We start from the raw sequence: 19,263 nt of genomic DNA, 5'->3' as shown, positions 1-19,263 counted from the left end.
CAGAATCGTTTGGTATACAGTAAAGAGTGTATTTGTTTACACGGCAGCCGTTGCGTTTTGAAGAAATCACCAAAAATTGAGTTTTGTTAAAGTGTTAAACTAGTGTTTTCAAAACATGGAACCCACCAAAAAATAGGTAGAAACACAGTTTCACGAGAAGTATTTTGCACCAGCTTCGTCGGCACTGTTCACTTTTGTTTAGTGAACAGTGTGCATAGTGAATTAATTCACTGTGCACACAAAAGTGAACATGTGAACAGTTAAAAAAACCAATTTTTTTTATTGTGTTTTATTATAAAAATTAGTGTTTAACATTATTCAATGACACTAAATAAATTAGAAGGAGATCGCATGATGGCGTAACATTTGCAGAATTTGATCGTAATCCTAATTTTGTTCCTGATGATATTTTACCTGATCTTGTTGTACGCTCAAAAAACCATGAAAATTATAGTCCTTGTCGGATGAATTTCTATGTGATAAAATTATAGATACTTTAATGGAACAATAAAAAAAAGTTTATATAAAGTATTATTTATTTCATGATATAATAACAGTAGTTAAATGTACAATATTTAAATTAAAAACCATCAATATTAATATATATCACCAAACATATTAAATTATTTTTTGTTCAACCTCAATTTCAACCACAGTTTTAACCAAACATATATAAATATCAAACCAACCTCAACTAAAATTATTTTTTATAAAATATTTTTTTTAAAATCACAACCATAAAAATTATCATAATTCCTAACACATTAACTTCGAGTTTTATGTTCGAGCACTTCTATTTATAAATATGGAATATTTAAATTTGATTGTACTGGTATGCACAAGTTTTCATATGTCAGTGTTTCTCCTTTTCAATTTAAGTTTATTCATTTAAAAGTATTTAAAACTATTGATCGATGTTTAATTATGACAAGATAATAGAATATTGACGATTTATATTCCGAATACTTGATAATTACCAAGAGTTGTTTCTAGATAATATATAACGAGATGATATGTCCACGCGCTGCCACGGATTTATAAAACAAATACACTTGATAGTGTTATAATTATGAACCAACGTTAGATAAGTAATAGAAACTAAAGGTATGATGGAGCAAATCTTTCACGATGGAAAAAAATTTTGTGTTGGTGATCAAAAACTTAGAGACTGAACAAAATGATTTGTAACAATCTACAGTGTTTTATGAGGAAAGATACAATGCTTTCACCACATGATTTAACTTTTCTGTTAATAAAAAGTAAAAACAATTACAAAGCTAAATTCTCTACCAACTTAATATATAAAAAAAACCAACAAGGATAATTTTAGAAGGAAAAAAACTCATGAGGAAAAACGTTGTAGCAATTGACAATGTTCCGTGAGGGAAACTATGGTGTTTTCTCCACTAAAATAAAATAAAAAACTATTTAGAAAAATATTTAGCAATCCACAGTGTTTTGTGAGAAAAACTACAATGCTTTCCTCAAATGATTTAGCTTTATTGTAATTATAATTCTTAACCAACTCAATATTCAAAAAAAAAATCGACAAAGATAATTTTGGAAAAAATCATAAAAAAATCATATGGGAAAACATTGCAATAATTCACAGTGTTTTAAAGAAAAAAATTACAAAGCTAAATTCTTAATTAGATCAATATAAAACAAAATTAACAGAGATAATTTTAGAAAAAAAACACCAAAAAAAGGGAAAAAAAATAATGTTGGAAACACTGTAACAATTCATAGTGTTTTATGATTAAAGCTACAGTGCTTCCCCATATGATTTAGACTTATTTGTAATGACTTGTAGTTATAATTCTCAAATAAATCAATATTAAAAAAATAAAATTGATAAAGATAATTTGGGAAAAATTATAAGAAAAAAAACCATGTGAAGAGACACCATAGCAATCCATAATGTTTTGTGAGGAAAGCTACAATACTTTCCCCACATGATTAAGCTTTATTACAAAGATAAATTCTAACCAACTCAATATGAAAAAAAAATCGATGAAGATACTTTTGAAAAAAAATATTACAAAAAAAAACACAAAAGAAATTGGAAAAAAAACCATGTAAGGAAAAACTGTATCAATCCATAGTGTTTTGTGAGGAAAAACTTGTATTTACTTGTAATTGCAACTCTTAACCAGCTTAATATTTAAAAAATAAAATTGACAAAGATAATTTTAGTGAAAAACATAACAAAATAGAAAAAAATCACGTGGAAAAAAACATTGTAGCAATCCACTATAATTTGTGATGAAAGTTACAGTGTTTTCCTCACATATTGTAACTGTAATTTTTTACCAACTCAATATTAAAAAATAAAATAAAAAAGATAATTTCAGAGAAAATCATAAAAAAATCATACGGAGAAACACTGTAGCAATCAATAATGTTTTAAAGAAAAAAATTTACAAAACTAAATTTTTAAGCAGCTCAATATTAAAAAAAATCGACAAATATAATTTTGAAAATAAAAAATAAAATAGAAAAACTATGTGGGAAAACACTGCAACAATACATAGTATTTTAAAGAAAAAAATTACAAAGCGAAATTTTTAACTAGCTCAATATTAAAACAATCGAAAAATATAATTTTGAAAAATAAAAAAATAAAATAGAAAAACTATATGGGAAAACACCGCAGCAATTCACAGTATTTTAAAGGAAAAAAATTACAAAATAAAATTTTTAACCAACTCAATATTTAAAAAGTAAAATCAACAAAAAAAATTTTGATAAAAAAAATAAATGCAAAAAAGAAAACAGAAGAAATTTGAAAAAAAAAAACCATTGCGGATTACTATTTTAATTCACAGTGATTTTGGTATGGGAGAAAAGTGATTCCCCCACACTATTTAGATGTATGTATAATGTTGTGTTATCCTTTTCTAATTAATATATATTTGCTAACAAGGTATATATATCAAATAACTTTACCTAAGAGCGTAGCACAACCTCGAAAATGGATTACCTTCTCATATAAAGATAGATAATTGAAGCATATAATTCTATATATTTAATTGATCGAGTAGTTTCATTAAAGTAGGTAACTATATTGGTGGCTGAATCATTATTGCATGCTGAATTGGAATTGTTCCAGAGTTCATTGTTAAGGCCACCAATAATAGCTGGTAAGAGTTAGCAACCGAAGAAGAAGTAGAAGAGGAGATTAACAGGATTGAATCATTATTTTCTCATGTTATTTCTATGATGGAGACCTTTTTTTTTATTTTTTAATTATGTGGTTAAGTAATCTTTAATGAAATAGATAACGATTTAGAAAGTAAAAAATCAGATTTGATAGAATCATGACTCAAAGATATATAACCTTGTATCTAAAAATTAAAGGTATTGAAAAAAAAACTTGGATTCGAAGATAACCTTATATCTGAGAACCCTAAGTATGTGAATGACACCACAAATTCAGTTAATCTTCAATAAATCAGTGTATGATCTTTTTCCCTACAAAAAATGGTTGTTTTGTCACAAATAAATAATAGGAAAACTCATGTTTATTCTTCAACTTGCTGCTCATATCTGCAACTCATAAAATATATAATATAGTCTTCTCTAATGAACCCCAATAGACTCATTTTGGGTTGCGATCTAATAGGTCTAAACTAGTAATCAACTAATATAAATATTCCAATAATAAAATAAACCCTAAATAATATCTAATGAGATAGAACAAACTTAAATTAAAAATAATTATTAAACATTAAAGAAATAAATAAAATAGGATAATAAAAACAAATTCTTTATGTTAAAATTCCTTTATATAGTTTGAATATTGAATTTTTGCATATTATTAGCAGATTTCAGTCCTGACTTCAAATATATAGTTTGAATATTGAATTTTTGCATATTCTTAGCAGATTTCAGTCCTGACTACAAATATATTGTTCTCTCTCATTTAAATGAATTATTAGGTTTACCATATATATTTGAAAATCTTGAAAAATGCTTAGTCTTTAACCCAACTTGAATCACAACAAAATTATACATGTAATTTCATATATGTCCTAAACAGTATATAAAGATTTAGTTTGATAGATTTAACAAGATTTTTCTTCTAAGTTTTATCCTTTAAATTAATATGTTTTTGAATTTTACTTTATGTAAAATTAAATTTATAATAATATAATTAAATGCATCTAGTAATTTCTTAGAAAATCTCAGCTTAATTTAATATACCGTTTTAAAAGATATGTTTGATTTTACATAATTAATTGGCAGATATTTTAATATCAAAATAGAAATTCCCGACATCCAAAGGAAAATCCATGGCCTCTAAAAGATAAAGAAAAACAAAACGTAAATATAAGCAAAACGCTGCGTAGTTAAAATTTAAATGTGCAACGGTCATCTCCTCTCTTTCAGTTCGAAATCAACCCTAAAGATCATTCTGCTTGCAACAATTCCCCTTCCATCAAAGCTTCATTGTCCTCAAGGAAGAAGTGGGGAAACCTCAGAGAGAATTCGTCCAGAAACTCCCACGATGTATTTGAAGGTAAAAGATCTTTCCATAGGAACAGAACATGCTCTGAAGCACCAGCCTCATTGTATTTCATGGCATTATCCCATGCACTTCCAATGTTGGAAACACAGATGACAGTCTGGACGCCACACATAAAGGATCCAGCAACTAGGAGTGTTAGTATGACAAGTGCACCAGATGGGTTCATCTCCTTGATAGAAGCCTTAGTGGGAAACATGACACATGCAACATAGTTAGGCTTGGTAGTGCCTTCCATGAAGCCAGGGGTGTTGTTGAATTGCCTGCGAGCTGCCTTAATCAATTTAAGAGCTGTATTTTCAACTCCCTTCAATGTCATGGCAGGAAAGAAATACAGAAGCATTGCACCCGCAATCGAACCAATGAAAACGTTAGGATTTATAATACATCAACTGTTGAAATAGATGCATTACTGATACAAACACCAAAAAAGGCCATGGACACCAGTGTAGCAGATCCAAAGGTAAATTACTTTCCAATGGTAGCATTGGAGTTGCCAACTGCATACAAAGCATTAGTTCTCTCACGAATACAGTGACTCATGCCAACCATATCAATAATTCCCCCAAAATTGTCACTGATCGAATCATAGATCTCAATGGCTGATTCAGTAGCAATGGTGCTTAGCATTAAAAGAACACCCACTGTAATGCCATACATTGCCTCAAAGCTAAAACTAACACAAATGCTAGCTGCAATAGCAAGAATGGAAATGATGGCAGATTTGTATCCCAATACTAGGCCAAAGCTCACATTAGTGGGCAATATGCATTGCTAGTATAATATTTTGTGACAAATTCAATAATGAGACCAGCACAAAGAACCACAAAACCACACAAGAAGAGTTGCCAATTCTTGACAATTTTCTGGGTTCTGAAGTTGAAGCTGGTAAAGGAAGACCGGATCGGAGAGCAATCCAACAAACAATGGCAACTCCAAAAGTCATCAGAACAATGGAGATGATTAGTGATTCTTCAGTGCTGGTTCAAATTCCTTCACAACCTTGGTCTCAATGAGGTCAGTTGCAAATAAAATGGTTATAAGACAAACCATAATACCCACAGAATTGACAATGAGAGGATATACCATTAGAGTCAATTCATGATTGATTCCGAAAGAGGAGATGGAAGCAACAACTAGGGCAGCACAAGAGGACTCAGCGTTTGAGCCAAAAAGATCAGATCCCATGTCAACTATATCACCAACACTATAACCTTCATTGTCAACGATCACAACAGGATTCCTTGTGTCATACTAAGGAATGTTCCTTTCAACCTTGCCAATAAGATCAGTACCAACATCAGCAGCTTTGGTGTAAATACCTTCACCAACTCTGCCAAGGAGAGCCATGGAAGATCCTCTACGTCCATAACCAGTTATAAACTCAAAAAGGCCTTCACAGTCATCACCATAGTATAACTTGAAGACGTTGATGTTAATATAAAGCAACAAGAGTCCTTTTGCAGCAAGGAGAAAACCCATGACTGCCCCAGATTTAAATGCAGCGATAAAAACCTTCCTGATTCCTTTTCTTTCCTCCCTAAACATAGGTTGCAATTTTCATTCCAAGAAATCCAGAAACCACTAAAGTGACAGCCCCAAGCACGAAGGATATGGTGCTGAAGCCAGCGCAATGGTAAGAGCAGGCTTGCACATCTTCAATGGGTCATATGTACAAGGCTGAGGTTTCTTTTCCCAGTATGACTACGCGATTTCTTTCATCTTTCCCAGTATCATAGCACTGATTTCCTAAGGCTAATTACCTTAGTCTCTCCGTTCACTATCACCTGTAAATAATTAAGGCTGGCCATCTGATGGGGAACCGTAGGATAATGAAGAGTTGCAACCAAATCAAGAACCGGAAGATGTTGGGTAACTCCAGAAATCAAACACACATAATTTTATGTGGTTCGGCAACTTGTTTACTCTACGGAGCTACTGATTTGTATTAATCTTGCTTAGAAACAATAAAACAAGGAGGAGAAAATTCTTCTCTACTCAACTCAACTCTCTCTCTAGCTCTCTCTCGGTGTTTCTCTCTATTTCATACACATCTATCAGCTCTCAATAGCATCCTCTGAATATGCTTTGTCCTTTAGTGAAATGCTGGATTCATGGCAAGGAAGATTGCACTCTGACTGTCACTATACAAAGTACCATTTCCATTCATCTTGCCTAATTCTTTTAGAAAACTCTGTAGCCATACTATCTCCTTTGCAGATTCTGAAACTGCAACATATTCAACTTCTGTTATTGAAAGAGCGACGATCTTTTACAAGGTAGAACTCCAGGAAACAGCAGTGCCTCCTAGAGTGTATACATATCCTGTAGTACTCTTTCTGCTATCAACATCTCCTGCTAGATCAGCGTCTACAAAACCTTCAAGTTTCAAACCACCAGCTTTAAAGGTAAGACAAGTCTTCGATAAACCTTTTAAGTACCTCATGATCCATTTTACCGCCTCCCAATGCTGCTTTCCAGGATTGCTCATATATCGGCTTACAACTCCCACTGCATGGACAATGTCTGGTCTGGTACAGACCATAGCATACATCAAAGAGCCGATAGCTAAGGCATATGGAATCTTATCCATGTATCCACATTCTATCTCAGTTTTTGGTGACTGGTCTTTGCTGAGCTTGAAATGATTCCCTAGATGTGTACTTACTAGTTTAGCATTATCCATACTAAACTTGCTGAGAACCTTCTTGACATACTCTGTTTGTGAAAGCTTTAGTATGCCTTTGTCTTTATCTTTGATGATTCTCATGCCAAGTATTTGTTTAACAGCTCCCAGATCTTTCATTTCAAATTGTTTTGACAATTGTTGTTTCAACTTGTCAATCTCTTCAATGCTGGATCCTACAATCAACATATCATCCACATATAATAGTAGAATGATGTAGGAGTTGTCAAAATATTTGACATAGCAACAATGATCAGCCTGACATCTTGTATATCCCGAACTACACATGAAGTTGTCAAACTTCTTGTACCACTGTCTTAGAGCTTGCTTCAAACCGTATAGGCTTTTCTTTAGCTTACAGACTTGGTTCTCCTTTCTTTGTATTGTAAACCCCTTTGGTTGTTGCATGTAAATGTCTTCCTTCAAGTCACCATGAAGAAATGCTGTTTTTACATCTAATTGTTCAAGATGTAAATTTTCTGCAGCTACTATCCCCAGAACAACTTTGATTGTTGTGAGCTTCACAAGTGGAGAAAATATCTCAGAGTAGTCAATCCTTTTCTTTTGTTAAAACCCTTTTACAACAAGTCTTGCTTTGAACCGTTTGCTTTCGTCATGCTCAGTCTTTACTCTGTAAACCCACTTGTTTTGCAAAGCCTCATTTCCTTCAGGTAGTGTGGTTAGCTCCCAGGTTTTGTTCTTCAGTAACGAACTCATCTCATCCTTCATGGCTAACTCCCACTTGCTTGAGCTTCCATCTTGTAAAGATTCTTCATAACTTAGCGGCTCACCACCATCTGTTAGCAAAATATAATTCAGTAAAAGTGTGAATCGTTGTGGGGGCTTTATAGTCCTTGAAGACCTACGAACATAAAAACAGTCGGTTCACTTGGTTCCGCATCTGCCTGTGTAGTAATGGCTACAGATATGCTTGAATCTTCTTGTAAAGACTCTTGATTTTTGTTCTGCTCGATAACATCTGGAAGCCCTTCTATTCTTATGAATTCAGATCTTTGTGGACTTGCATCTGAATTAGCCATATTTGTTTCTACACTTGATTTGTCTTTGTACAAAACTTTCTCATTGAAGACCACGTTCCTGCTTCTGATAATCTTTCTGTTCTGATCATCCCAGAACTAAAACCCAAATTCTTCATCTCCATAGCCAATGAAGAAACATTTCTTGGATTTGGCATCTAGCTTGTTACGAGCATCAGAATCTATGTGAACATAGGAAACACACCCAAAGACCTTTAGATGAGAGAGTTGTACTTCTTTTCCTCTCCAAACTTCCTCGAGCAATCTGAACTCTAAAGGAACTGATGGTCCACGGTTGATCAAGTAAACTGCAGCGTGAACTGCGTCGGCCCAAAATGTTTGAGGTAACCCTGAATGTAACCTTATGCTTCTAGCTCGTTCATTAATGGTCATGTTCATCCGTTCAGCAGTGTCATTCTGTTGCGGTGTGCCTGGAACGGTCTTTTCCATTCTGATACCATTGACAACACAATACTCTTTGAAACCTTCATCAATGTATTCTCCTCCATTATCAGATTTTAAGCATTTCAACTTCAAACCTGATTCAGTCTCAACCATAGCCTTCCACTTCTTGAATGTTTCAAACACATCAGATTTATTTTTCAGAAAGTAGACCCATACCTTTCTGCTGAAATCATTAATAAAAGTCATATAATACCGAGAACCTCCAAGAGATGCTACCGAAGACGGTCCCCATAAATCTGTGTGTACCAGTTCTAGCTTTCTTGGTCTTAAAGTCCTTCCAACCTTTAAGAAACTGAGCTTCTTCTGTTTTCCAAGAACACAGCTTTCACGCTCTGGCAGCTTTCCCTTCGACTGAAGTATCTTCATTCCCTTTTGACTCATATAGCCGAGTCTACAGTGTCATAGTTGTGCTTGATTTTCTGCTTCAGTAGAGGTAATAATGTCTGCAAATCTTGTGGTCATATACAGGGTGCCGGTTTTCTTTCTACGAGCCAAAACCATTACTCCCTTTGATACCTTCCACATACCTCCAAAAAAAGGATTGAATGACCACTATTGTCAAGTTGTCCGACGGAGATCAACTTCTTCTTTAATCCAGGAACATGCCTTACATTTTGCAAGTTCCATATAGATCCATTCATTGTCTTGATTTGTACATCTCCTATACCCACAATATCCATTGGTTGTCCATCGGCCAGATAGACTACACCATGATCTCCAGCAACATAGTTTTGCATCATTTCATGGTGTGGTGTACAGTGGAATGAAACACCAGAATCAAGGATCCAATCATCAATTGGACTTTGTACAGCAAGAATCAAAGCATCTTGTACCTCATCTGTAGCAGCGTTTGCAGAGTCAGCTTCAGATTTTTTTGGTTTTGTGCAACTCCTCATGAAATGACCAGGTTTGCCACAATTCCAACATTCAACCTGTTTTCTGGGTCCAAACTTGCTTTTGCTTCTGTATCTTGATTTTGATCTTCCTCTGGATAAGCCTCTATCATGTCTCCTCCCTCGAGTGTTGATGTTGAGAGCTGGACCTGAACTTGAACTTTCACCTGAGTCTTTACTTCGCACTTCTTCAGCTAAAATCAAGTCTCGGATGTCATCATATTTTAGTTTGGATTTTCTAGCTGAGTTGCTCACGGTTGTCCTCATACCTTCCCAACTGCTTGGAAGTGAAGTTAGCAAAATGAGTGCACGGATCTCATCATCAAACTCTATCTCAACAGATGACAATTGATTTGTGATGGTATTGAAGTTGTTGAGATGTTGTGTAACAGAGGTGCTTTCTGTCATCTTCAAGTTGAACAACTTCTTCATCAAGTGCACTTTATTATTTGCTAAGGGCTTCTCATACATCCCAAACAAGGCTTCCATTAATCTTGTAGTGGATTTTACTTTTGTAACATTGTGAGCAACTCTTCTTGACAAGGATAGCCGGATAATGCCCAAAACCTGTCTATCAAGAATTTGCCAATCTTCTTCTGGCATATTCTTTGGTTTGCTCCCCAATAGAGGAAGATGAAGTTTCTTTCCATATAGATAGTCTTCAATTTGCATTTTCCAATATCCAAAATCTATCCCATCAAATTTTTCAATTCCAGCAGCCTTTATTTCATCTGCCATTTTAATATGTCTCGGATTTGAATATGTCAAATTTGACCTTACAGATGTGTCCGGAATGGCCCAAAATATGGAAACGACACTGAAATCACCCAAATCGGACTTTCGATGGCTCAAATCTTATCAATCAAAGTTTTGGGTCAACAGACGGTGCAGATGAAGCCGCGTGTCAGGGCAAAATAGAGTTTGCGAAGCACTAAAACAAAACCCAATATGATGACGTGGCATACACGTAATCAATCCGGGCCCACCTTTGATGACATGGCAACGGAACACGTAATTATTGCTGACATGGCATATGCTGATGTGGCTTGCTGACTGGACATATGACGTGGCAGATGACTATGCAGAATTGCTGGCGTGGCTGATGACGTGGCGAGTCAACCCGTTTCAGTTGCAGGAATTCGGGCGAAGAAGGCACGTGGAGTTCGTGTGGCGTGTGGACAGTGCTGTCGTCGGCATGTGCGGGCATCCAGGACGTCGGTTCTTCGCCAGGTTTTCACCAGTGGATTCGTATCATCTTCCTCTACACGATGGTATGTTCAAAAACACGTTTTGAGAACTTTTATTTCTGGGTTTGGATCAAACACCCTCTTTTTCAAGAACCATTCTCTGATACCAGTTATTGGGTAATTCTAGAAATCAAACACACATAATTTTACGTGGTTAGGCAACTTGCCTACTCTACAGAGCTACTGGTTTATATTAATCTTGTTTAAGAAACAATAAAACAAGGAGGAGGAGAAAATTCTTCTCTACTCAACTCAACTCTCTTTCTAGCTCTCTCTCGGTGTTTCTCTCTATTTCATACACATCTATCAGCTCTCAATAGCATCCTCTATATATAGCTGATATGGGAGACAATCCTCTCCATTTAGTCAATTATAGCAGCCACCATTTGCAATGTTTCGGCAACCACTCTTGACCTTCACCATGCAGCCATGTTTGACATGGCAGCCAACAACCATATTGTGTTCACACATAACAGAGGAAGATGGAGAACTGCAACCAGCCATCATTAATTAATGAAGATTTCAGAGACTTTGAATTTGATCTTTAAAGCCTGCTGAATTTAATAAAGTTAATCTCGTCATAGACCGAATCTAGACATTTTTCTTTATTCATGCATTTTAATGTTATCTGGAGTTTCATTGGCTTGTTGCTATATTTAGTTGGCTGTAATCACAAAGAAGGACATATTGATTTTACAAAAGTTATTCAGTTCAAAATTATTGTTAAATTTTGAAGCTACTCTACATCTTGTTGAATGATATCAACAATCTTCGTCTTTGTGAACGAGATCACGATCCAGCAGCATCTTGTTCGGCGTCATCATCTATGTTCGCAACCTTATAAAGTAAGAAATTTGTATTTCTTTGAACTTTTAGTCCTGAGTTCCCAGCAGAGCAAGGGACAACAATTCCATGTTGTGATGCACTAAATGCCCCGATGGCAATTAATCAAATCATGATCATATTGAGGAGCATGAGCAGTAGCACCAACAAATAAAGAAATCACACGGACTCCATCATAGATAGCCCGATCCATTGCAGTAAGAATAATAGAGTTATAACAACCTTAACTCCAACAAATCTTGTTAGCAGCAATTCTTGCTTTTGAGGCCATACCAAGAGCTTCTTCACTTGCGTACTGGAAAAGGCTCACATTATGGATCAAAGAATCCAGCTGCAGTTGTTGACATGTTTGTTCCATGACCTTCGGTATCTCTTGGAGATGCAGATTTTGGTTCATCAATAAGTCTCCTTCTAGGACTTATATAGCCTTTGTCAAAAGTTCTAGCACCGATAAGTTTCTTGTTGAGAGACACGTCCTTTTCCAGTTGGCAGGGACGTCAGCCAGACCAGGATCCGATAAACTCTTGTGTTCAAGTCATATTCCCTGCTGAAAGAAAATGCATAGGGTTCCTTGTTTGCCTGAATTATGAGGAGCATGTGTGGCAGCTGCAACAACAATATATGATGGTGGCAAGGGATATCCAGCAGGGGCTGTTGTTTGGATGCCAAATAGGCCATCGAGGGGCTGATGACGAAACCCAAACTTGGGATTCAAGAAATTGCTATATAATAAAGGTTATGAAGGCATTGATGACTGCGTCCCAAACGAAAAAGAATTTGGTGTAAGGAGCTGAAGTGGATGCGATAGCAGCGGTACTAGCAGTAGTTGATGATGATCCAAACAGATCAGAGACAACACAGAACTTGTGTTTGATGTAGAAGAAGAGCCAAATATGGGATTGCCAGAAGAAAAAAACTGCACTCCCAGTCAAAAGCAAAAGGAGAGTTGATGCAGGTGAACTAAATTGCATCAGCATGGTCTATGTTGCAGTTCCCAGACCAGTTCCAGCAGCAAAAACATGAGCACTTCCAGCACTAAAAGGATTGAAAACCTGATATTGATTAGTAGAAGCTGGAGTTGAGCTCCCATCATTGAAGCTAAAAGGACCACTTCCTGTGGTTGTAACTGCAGAAGATGAAGCATTCAGAACAATATTCTTTCCTGAAGCCAAATTCTTCACAACATTATTCAAATATGTGATGCCCTTTGTTGCCTTTTTAGTAGCCCTAGCAGTCTTGTAGGGGTAGTGATCTCCTTTGAACTTCAACAACATAGATCTATTTTGATCTATCATACCACGAAGAAGATCTTTAATCTCCTCAAACACGTCTCGAGGATTAATATTAATTGTCATGTCACGGGCCCGAAGATCGACCGCTCTAATACCACTTGTTGCTTGCTGAATTGGAATTGTTCGTACAGGAATTTCTTTCAAGTATTTTAATGAACTTTGGGAGTTCATTGTTAAAGCCAGCAATGGCTGGTAGGATTTAGCAACCATAGAAGAAGAAGAATAAGAAGACGAGAGAGGGAGAGAGATTAACGGGATTCAATCATTGTTTTCTCGTGCCCTTTCTCTCTGCAATTATGTTACATATAGCAGCAGTGGTTTACTAAAAAAATGAGCTTATTAGCAACTAACTATTAGATAATATTGAAATTTGTTGATGATAAAACTCATAATAAAATTAATAATAGATAATTTTAGATATAAATAATAGATATTAATTTTTTAGTAACAAATTATCTGTTATTGTAATTTGGCTGCTAAATGTGTAAATCAGTAATAGATTTTCCATTGCTAATGATAATTGTTGTTGCTGATCCGTTGCTAATTAGTAATGGAAACTTTGTTGCTAATCCGTTGCTGATTTATCCAATGACTATTTTATAAAACATGATTTTTTAAATTATTTTCCCATCTATTGATTTTTTTTTAATTATTTGTGGCTATTTCAAAAATTATAGATAAATATATAAAGAACATAAATTAATACTAGAAATTATTTTATCAAAAATAATAAGTCAAATAAAAATAAATTTCTAAATCTCGTCAAACTTATATCGAAATAGATAAGTCACAATTTAATAAATATGTTTCATCATAAAGGTGGTGGTGGAAACGAACCAAAACAATGCTGACCATCATAAGATGAGACCGGTATATGGTGGTCGAGGCCTAGGTCGATATACTGGATTAGATAAGGGATATATAGGTGTTGTCATCTATGGAGCCACATGTGATGGTATAGATAAAGCCATAGGTGTCGACATACCTTGGTCCATATTTGATGCCCAAGCTTGGTATCCCATATTACTAAGAAAGTTTTTGATTGAAGTCATTTCCTGTTGTAGTGATAAAATATAACCATCTCTTTTCTTTATTTGCTCTTTCAATGCCTGAATTGATGAATTAGGAGGCGTTGACTCCATCGTATAGGATTGTGATAAAGCACTCATACTAGCCATGGATTTCGGCATACTAAGTGTACCATATATTCTACCCTTTGTAACTCCTTCTATAGCCACACACCAAACTGCTTCATCAAATGAATGATGATTTTCCCGATCAGTTCATTTCTTAAAATCATCTCTTTTTTTGTAATTCTCCTACAATAAAATTAAATATAATAAAAAATTAATTTTAATTTTAAATAATAATTAAATTACATAAAAAAATACTTACAATAACTTTTTTAGACTTGTTATTTATGAAAGTTTCAGGCTTCTTGTCACTCTAATGCAACATCGAGAACACATCATCCCATAGAGGTTCTTTTCCACCTACTTTTTCTTGCTATCAACAAACAAAAAATATTAGACAATATAAATATAAAAATTTAAAGTCTATTATAACAAATATAAACAATCCTCACCATGCTAACTCGATATGATGCAAATGACATCGTACCTCCAGAATGAGTGCTTAATTTACCATCTGTTTCAGTTAGCCGATTATTACTTGCAGATTTTGATCTCCTTTGAAATTCAGGGGTGAACCAAATTTTTTTAATCATTTGATTTCAATCATCATTGTTTATCCAAACTGGACCTTTATTAATGCAATCCATAATATTTGTGGTATTTCTGTCTGACATAGCTCTCTTACGAGCTCGTGTCAACTGTTGGTTCAAAGCAATTCTTGTCTTATCTTCTCAAATCTTACAAACAATTGGTTCATCATCCTCAAAATATATATATATTTTCTATAACAAAAAACAAAAACAAAGCTCAACATAGTTGTTAACTAGCCTACATAATTATAATCACACAATCAATAGTAAAAAAGATGAACAAAAAATATTGTTAAAATAAAAACTTCTTAACTACATTATAAAATTGAATTTAATGTCTTATATTTTGATTATTATAATATTTTTTTGGTATATACCTTACCATTTCTTAATAAATTCCTAAAATAGAATTAATTTACATGTTCTAACCTAATTGATGTCGTTAGAGATGCGAAAAAAATTATATATTAATTTATACTTTCAATCAATGAAATGGTCAAACAAACTTAATGCCTTCGTTGGAAATTCCTTTAATTGTATCTAAGAGGTTCGTACTTCATTTTGGTCTTCACATCTATAAAAAAAACTATTTTTACTACATTAATACTCCTTGCATGTAAGATATGGTGTGCATAGAAAATAAGAATGTAACATCCTCAAATATAATGTCATGAAATCTCAAATATTTCATTACTAATGTCAAGTATTGAATAATATATCTAAGATTATGGATTATTTTGTTTTGAAAATTTCGGCAAAATTTTCTCTATTTTTGTTGGTACCAAGTTATCGACAACACTTCTATTATATGTTATTATAACTTCCATCTTGATCTAATCATCCTGGATCGCATCTCATTCATCAAACAATCTCTAAACACTTAATTATACTTGTCAATATATTCAAGTCTCATAATATCAATTACTAAGTCAACATAAAAGTATTACTAAAACAATTTGAAAGATAATCAATTTCATCACTACAAGTTCATCAATTTAAAAATGTATAATCTCATACCTTAAACTCTTTAAAGAGTTCATCCCTATAATTGAATCAACTTTTTTCCAATTGTGACATGGTCCTTTAAAATTTGAGCTCAAAATAAGTCCGATTTGGAGAAGGAATAGAAAGGGAGATATGAGTTAATTAGGTTGGAGAAGGAATAGAAAGGGAGATATGAGTTAATTAGGTTTATGGAGAAGGTATAGAAAGGGACATAGGAGTTCTTCCGGAGAATGAAGGAATTTTGCTTGTGTGAGGTTCTCTTTTGTTTTCAAGGTATAAATGGACCAATAAATAATGAACATGTAATTATAATTTATTGTTTTTTTTATAGAAGTCAAAATTTAATCTTTTTTTTTTATCAGCAACCATATTAGCAACGACAAATCCGTTGCTGATTCTTAATATATTAATTTATTTTTTAGTATCTAATTTTTTATTGCTAAATTCATTATTAATATTAAAAAATTAATATATATAATCCGTTGCTAAAATTACTTTTAAATTATTTTGATGCTAACATCTCATTACCCTTCTTTTTACCCTTCTTTTTAGTAGTTAGTAGTATACAAAGGAAATTCCTATAAAACAGGAGTTCCTGACACTAAGCGCACACATGAACTCTAGAAGATAAAGAAAAACAAAACGTAAATATAAGCAAAACACTGCGTAGTGAAAATTTAAATATAATGTGCAATGGTCATCTCCTCTCTTTCAGTTTGAAATCAATCCCAAAGATCATTCACTTCCACGCAGGCAACTAACTTGTAAAGTGAAGAGTTTTAATAGCTAAGGAAATAATAATTTATTATTAGGAGGGCCTATCTCTTTAAAAGATTACACTAGCCATGCATTTATATAGGGCCGCCCCGTACCTGCCCCATATAAAAATCTAACAGCAAATAACAATGCTGTGCATATAATTGAAATGTTATGACAAAATGTACATGATCTTCAGTATTTTGTATGAATCATGTCCAAAGATACGTGACACTAACTTTTTAGGGTTGGAACTCAGTCCATATCCTTATTTATTTTCTAGATATTTCAGGATTTTATATCGAACTCGACAAAAGTTGACAGGACTTGAACTTAAAACATGCCGCCGAATATATATATATATAGATAGATAGTTTGATGCCCCTCCTCCTTATTAATTTACATATTTTCCTGTACAAGGGACGGACAGAACGTGTTTGAAGGCCGTCTTGGAGAAATGAGAGGTGGGAATTTTGAGCCTAAAGGCTGTTTATTTTACGAGAGGTGGTGTCTCGTTGTGTTGCGTGGCAATAGTACTTCTAATAGGAAATGTTGCATGCAAACCACTTGGCAATTATGTGTAGAACGCAAAAGACACCCATCATTCGATGGCAGTCGTTGCATGTGATCACTCTTGGATTCTTATTACCTATAATATAATTATTTAAATGGTATGGTGTTTTTACCTTGTACTGTGTTTTCGATGTTAATCTTTTTATATATTTTTCAATTTGATTATCAAAACTGTTTTTTAAATGATATAATCTTAATTAAAAACAATTAATTTTAAATTCTTATAATTAAAAAATATAATTGAAAGAGAAAGCATCGAAATGAATTCAAATATATGCCACTAACTAAATAAACAGTCTCAAATGTATCTCTTGCAATTAAATAATCATGAGTGCATGAATTCAATTTGAAATATTAAATTAAAAAAAAAAACTAATTGTTGAGATACAAAATAAAAAATTATGGAGCATTAAACTTTAGCAAGAGAGGATGATAGTGAAAAGAGGGGGAAATTATGGAACATAAAAGGTGGGAACCATGGCCAATATTTGTTTCTCACAAAAACAGGAGATTCAAAGGATTTTGATTACCTTATACGAATTTCACCTTTTTTTTCTTTCCTTTTTTTGGTGATCTGAAAAAGAATATAAATCTGGTCCTCGTTTTTATCAAAACGTACCTCTTGCTGTTTAAATGAATATTTAGTGGACGAAATCAACAATCCCTAAAAGGGGTCGTAAAGAGAGAGTAGTTTAGGGCGTTAATTAAGCTTAATTAATTATATCGACGATAGACGTGCTTATTGAGTAAGAAAAAACCCGAAAGTACCAATTCTTGCAAATATGGCATATATATATGGAGATATACTGTAAAGTATATATTTACCTACGTAAAACTAGATATATAATTATTAATAAATCCCAGTACTTGTTCATAAATTAAAAGGAACTGATAATGACCAGAAATTATTTTTTTTTAAAAAAAGAAATCAAGTCCATTGAAGGACTAGAAGTTGACCATGTTGTTGATGATGATGGAAATGCCAAAGGAAATGATGATCCAATGGAGGAAAAGCTATTAATTAAGAAGATAATGAGGTGACAAATTCATGGGAAGAGGGAAATGATCCATTAAAACCCTAAGTACCCAAACAGTGACCCAAGTCATTAACATAACCATGAACCTTAATGATCACTTGGTCAGCTCCACTTCTTTGAGTGCTCTACTTTTAACTTTGATGCCACTTAAACAAGTGTTTTTCCAGCAACGTTTACTGTCGACATGAAGAAAGAGTTCAAGAGAGCTTATGGCTTCGGGTTGTAGTTATATTGAACAAGCTTAATTAAGATCACTCGCCATGGTTCACGATCACAATTTTGCATACCACTGAAGGATTTTTCTGTTGGTATTTAGATATTGATTTTGTAAGAAGAGCATTTACCAATGACATCATGGACAATACATGTTTGTTGAAAATTTTATCATTGATAATTTTTATTTTATTAATCATTCCGTCAGCAATATAATTAGTACTGATGATTTTTTAAAAAAGCATGTCAAATAAAAAATATTTATTAGCATCATTTCATTAGTACTTCCATCAATGACTTAATTCATATTGCTGAAAAAATTAACCTGACGATGGTGTATTTATAGTCAATGGTATTTTCTATAATTTTTTTCAAACCCTCTTTCGAGAGATTTAATTCATTACTGATTCCGTCTGTAATAATAGTGGCATTTCATGTATTTTTTTAACTCTCTAAAACTTTTCAATAGATTTAGTCCGTTGCTAATTCTGTTAGTAATTTATTTAATATTTTTGGAAATATTTATATAAAAAAAGCAAAAAAAATAAAACTAAAATAAAAAAACATAATATTTATTTCATGTTTAAAAATTATCGGTTTGAATACAATTCATCTAGAGGACAAAAACTAGAGGAGGAGGAGGAGGAGGTGAATCTACGCCGGGACCGGATGGGCAAGAAGGTGGACATGCACCACCGAGGTTAATTTGATATATAACAGCTTCATATACAATCATCTAAGTTTGATCATCTCAGCATTAAATCGTTTTATCTTAGTAGTAAACCAATCGAGTCGTCTAAGCTTGAACTTGTTCTCGTATAATTGCCAATAAAGTTAGAGATTAGGAGACTAAACCCGATTGAGAGGAACCAATAGTCTATACATTACAGTCCATCCACACGTCCTTGACCTTAATGTTTGAGATACCATAAACTTAATTTTTATTAGGTCCACTAGACGATCCA

At 33.5% G+C, this 19,263-nt stretch overlaps 1 pseudogene; it reads right to left on the bottom strand.

Moving 5' to 3' along the window:
* Positions 1 to 4,412: 4,412 nt before the first annotated feature.
* LOC133673329 (pyrophosphate-energized vacuolar membrane proton pump-like) lies at positions 4,413 to 10,281 on the bottom strand (annotated as a pseudogene).
* Positions 10,282 to 19,263: the final 8,982 nt, after the last annotated feature.

The sequence above is a fragment of the Populus nigra genome, chromosome 14 (assembly GCF_951802175.1).
Source record: "Populus nigra chromosome 14, ddPopNigr1.1, whole genome shotgun sequence".
Taxonomy (NCBI): Eukaryota; Viridiplantae; Streptophyta; class Magnoliopsida; order Malpighiales; family Salicaceae; genus Populus; species Populus nigra.
The sequence above is the reverse complement of the archived record's forward strand: the minus strand, read 5'-3'. Positions and strand labels throughout refer to the sequence as shown.